This window comes from Dipodomys merriami, unplaced genomic scaffold (genome assembly GCF_024711535.1).
Source record: "Dipodomys merriami isolate MVZ:Mamm:240054 unplaced genomic scaffold, mDipMer1.0.p SCAF_3, whole genome shotgun sequence".
NCBI classification, from domain to species: domain Eukaryota; kingdom Metazoa; phylum Chordata; class Mammalia; order Rodentia; family Heteromyidae; genus Dipodomys; species Dipodomys merriami.
This window is the reverse complement of record NW_027204492.1, coordinates 59,785,828-59,790,496: the sequence shown is the minus strand read 5'-3', so window position 1 is coordinate 59,790,496 and position 4,669 is coordinate 59,785,828. Positions and strand designations below refer to the sequence as shown.

General features: G+C 38.5%; 1 non-coding gene across 1 annotated transcript; it reads right to left on the bottom strand.

Moving 5' to 3' along the window:
- Positions 1 to 4,324: 4,324 nt before the first annotated feature.
- On the bottom strand, positions 4,325 to 4,455 carry LOC138840571 (small nucleolar RNA SNORA33). The gene has a single exon (XR_011376134.1). It is a non-coding gene; the product is annotated as a small nucleolar RNA SNORA33 (small nucleolar RNA).
- Positions 4,456 to 4,669: the final 214 nt, after the last annotated feature.

Sequence of the window (4,669 nt, the reverse complement as noted above, 5' to 3'; positions counted from 1 at the left end):
GTAATTTTATTAAATTTTGTAAGTGAATTTTATCAGTGAATGTGTTATATTCCTCAGTTTGCTTGTATCTTAATTTCAAAAATATTTGAATTCTCTGTTAAGTATTATATACATTTGCTATGTTTATTTCTAGTTATTTGATGGTTTGGATATATAGCAAAAGGTATTGTGTTAAAAATCTAGAAACACATTTTCCACCTGTATTTCTAGTCATGAATTTAGTAAATTCTGTGACTAATTCCACCAATTCATCTTTTTTGATTTTCCATATGGTTATGGTATCTGTTTATATTATGGTATCTGTTTATATTAGTTATGGTATCTGTTTATATTAGTGTCATTTCTCCTTTATATTTTAAAATTAATTTTACTGCTCTGAGCTAAAACCTGCAAGTATCATTGTTGTAGCTTGTATATGAAGTATATTGTTTCAAAATGGCAGCACTTTTAGCTTGTTACTGGATTTTGACGTTGCTAATTTCATCAGTGGGTTAATCCATTGATTCATTCCTGAGTGGATTATTATGATGTAGAATTTACTTGGAGAAAGTAGGGTCACTGAAGACCTGCCTTTGAAGAATATCACTTGTCCTCAGACCTTTTCTTTCTTGCTATCTTTGTTACCATGAGGGAAGCTGGCTACCATGAGGTAAGAAGCCTCTTTTGTTACAAGCAATCCATGCCATAAAATTCATCCTCATTATAGGCTCATATCAATGTAGTTAGCAGGCTATGTAACTTCTAAGATTGTGAACCACAACATACATCTTTGGGGCCAGGTGTGATGATACATGTCTATGCACCGAATTATATGGGAGGAGGATTTGGGAATATCATAATTGGAGACCAGGCTGGGCAGCAGTGTCAGAAAGACCTTCTAAAAAAAGATGGGAGTTGTGTGGCATACCTTTAATCCCAGCTATGTAGGAGGTTGAGGTAAGGATCTTAAGTGGCCAGTGCTTAAGCCAACCTTGGCATCCATTTCATGATGATCTTGCAGGCATGTATAATGCAAGAATTGTGGGATCATGTACACTTTCACCTAGATTTCAAAGGAAATTCTAGGAAGTGAGGCAATATGTAACAGGGATAAAATTCTTCAGGACAATTCCTGAGCTCTGTGAAGGTGAAGCTGAAGCCACCCAAGTGAGTGGGAGATGTCAGAAATAGAGGCTTTCTGCTAAGAAAAACAGCTTGCAATGAGCAGAATAGCCTTATGGACTGTAGACACAAGATAAAAGAGACAAAGATGCCTAACATTTTGTGGTCTACATCCAATCACCACATGCCACAGGATTTAGTTTGCCCTGCTGGGTTGTTATTTTGCTTTGGTCTGATATCCTAGAAGTATGAAGCATGTAAATTGTTTTTTTTTAAAAAAACGTTTTACAGAGTTCCATAACTAAGAGTTTGCTTGAGTTTCAAATGAGACTTTGAACTTGGATTTTGGAGTCGTACTGGAATTATTGAGACTTTGAGGATTTGGTGATGATGTATATTGTACAATATCAGATAGAAATGAGACCAGGTCAGAATATCATAGCTAAAAATAAGCATTCATAAATGTTTATATATTTAATGCTTGATCCCCAGTTGGTGGTCCTATTGGGAGGTGATTGGATCATGAATGTGCTGACGTCAATGGTGGACTAATCCATTCAGAGCGTGGGTGGAATAGTAGAAGATGGGGCCTAGTTTGAGGAAGGAGGTCACTAGGGGTGTGTCCCCCTTTTTGTGTTGGTCATGGAGCTTGAAGTCTGGGCCTCGGTGCTGTTCCTCAGCTTTTTAGCTCAAGGTGAGTGCTCCACCCTTGAACCACAGGTCCACTTACAGTTTTCTGGTAGTTAATTGGAGATAAGTGTCTTATGGACTTTCTTGCCCAGGCTGGGTTTGAACGGTGATCCTTAGATCTCAGCTTCCTGAGTAGCTAGGATTACAAGCATGAGCCACTGGCGCCCGCCTAGGGGTGTGCCTTTTAAGAGTATACTTTGAACCTGGACTCTTCCTTCGTGTTTCTACTTCGAAAGTGTTTGGGGTAAGTAGCTTTAACATACCAAGATCTTCAGTCACACTCTGCCATCTCCCTGGTCCAGAAACACAGACCCAAGTGACTATCAACTGAAACCTCCAAGACTATGAACCCCAACACATCTTCCCCTTCCTTCCTTCCTTCCTTCCTTCCTGCCTGCCTGCCTGCCTGCCTTCCTGCCTTCCTGCCTTCCTGCCTGCCTGCCTGCCTGCCTGCCTGCCTGCCTGCCTGCCTTCCTGCCTTCCTGCCTTCCTGCCTTCCTTCTATTCTTTCTCTCCTTCCTTTCATTCTTTCTCTCCTTCTCTCTTTCTTTTCTTTCTGCCAGTCCTAGGGCTTAACCCTGTCAGAGCCTGGATGTTGCCTCTGAGCTTTTTTGGTCAAAGTCAGTGCTGTAAAACTTGAGATATACACTTCCAGCTTTGTTGGAGATTACTTGGAGATAAGAGTCTCATAGACTTTCCTGCCTGAACCAAGAGCCTCACATTTTAGCCTCCAGAGTCACTAGGATTATAGGTGTAGGCCATGAGTGTCTGTTGGCTGACAATCTTCTCTTTCAGTGGTTCTCTAAAGTGTTTTGTCAGAGGTACAGAAAATCTAACAAATTTTTATGATGAATAAAAATGTTCAGGGGTGGGAGGCATGGCTGATTTGGTAGATTGCTAATCAATGAGCAATCAATAAAATAAAGTGTTCAGCTCTTGCCTTATTCTCAGTTTTCTGGAGAGAAATTTTAATTTTTATAGTTACAAATTTGATGTTGACTAGAAGAATTTTGCAGATACTATTTATGGGATTAGGAAATCCTGTTTATAACTTGCTAATAATTTTTTTCTTGAATCAGTTTTGAATTTAATCAAATGATCTTAATCATATATCAAGATAGTCATATGAGTTTTGCCTTCAAATATGTTATATTGTGAGTCTCACTAGTGTTCTATTTTTAATTTTTTGTGGTTTATATTTTTTTGAATTTTTAGGTTTTAATTTTTTATTGCTACGAAGATGATGTACAGAGAAATTGTAATTACATAAGTCAGGCAATGAATACTTTTCTTTTGGGACATGCCATCTCTTCCCTCTTTCTCAATTTTTTTCCTTCTGTCGCCACCCACAATTTGTTCATTTTCAACATAGTGCCTAGGGAGTACCCTACTGCATTTGTTCACCTTTTGCCCTCATAGTCTCAAATCTAGTGCGGTACAACTTGAGATACTCACTTCCAGATTTTTTGGTGATTAATTGGAGATAGGAGTTTCATGGACTTTCCTGACTGGGTTGGCTTTGAACCAAGGTCCTTAAATTTCAGGCTCCAGAGTAGCTAAGATTTTATTACAGAACAATCTTGTTAGATAACTAGATAGGTAGGTTTGATTAGGTAGCCGATAAAGAGAATGCCATGCAGTATTCAGGCAGAAAGATAACTTTATTATGAATTGCTTACCCCTCCATGCATAGTGGAGACCACATGGCCGAAAGGAGCAGGCTGAGGTCTGGCTTGGTTTAAGTAGGGAAGGGGCAGGGAGAAGGTGAGGCCAGGTGAGGGAAGGTGTGGCCACACTGGATGCTTATGTGAGCTCAGGACTTTGCACCCTCTGAGGTCCTGGGGAGGTGTGATTGGAGGCGACCCAGGATGTGAACTTGGAGGGTGAGGAGGCTTCATCTAGGTATGCCAGTTACCTAGGTGATACAGGTACTGGGCAGAGACTTAGCCAAGAGGAGCAGGGAGTCTGCTCTGCCTTCCCTGGGCAGAGCGTACAAATCCGAAAGGTTCTTGATATATTATTTTTTCTATATTATTTGATTTACTAAGTCCACTTTTTTCCACATGCAAGTTATTAATATTTAAGTTTTATTTAAGTTCTTATCATTATTTATAATAGTGAAGACTTATAAAAATGCTTCCTAATATATATCAAAAAGAACTCCAAGAACTGGAAACAAGAGGTCCTATATGTCCTGTATGTCCTGTATACAGTTATTCCTTTTTTTCTTTCTGTTTTAGTTTTTTGTATTGTCTTGTACATAAGCTTATCTTATCCATGGAAGAGAAAGGGAATACAGAAACAGCAGGACAAAAGATGAACTAATGTAACAAAGATACTCAGTAGACACTATGTTGGAAATGAACTTTACAACTTGGAGGGGAGGAGAGTGGTAAGTGGTAAGTAGGAGAAGATGAGGGAGGGGATAAAAGTGTTTAAAAAGAAATGTACTCATTACCTTACCTATGTAACTGTAATCCCATGTTCATCACCTTTACAAGAAATTTAACAAATGTGTTCCAATATTTAAATTTGGAGTAGCTATTCTCAGGGACCTTAGTGATTTTGATTGCCCTTAAGGCTTGTATCATGGCATTAGTATTGCCAGCTTTATTTAAATTTCTGCATATACACATTAAGGCAAGCAGACTCACTAGATGGTATGTTATGTCCACTCTTGAAAGATTTTTTCTTGTGTATTTCTTGTATATTCATGGGAGAGAATGGCTTATGGAGTTTGGTTTTTTGAAAGGTCTTTGCCTATGTTGAATATTAGGGTTAATTTCAGCTCATAGAATGAATTTGAAAGTTTCTCTTGTCTGAAATTGTTTATTCATGACTTATTATTCATTTCCTAAGTATTTGGGAAATCACATTA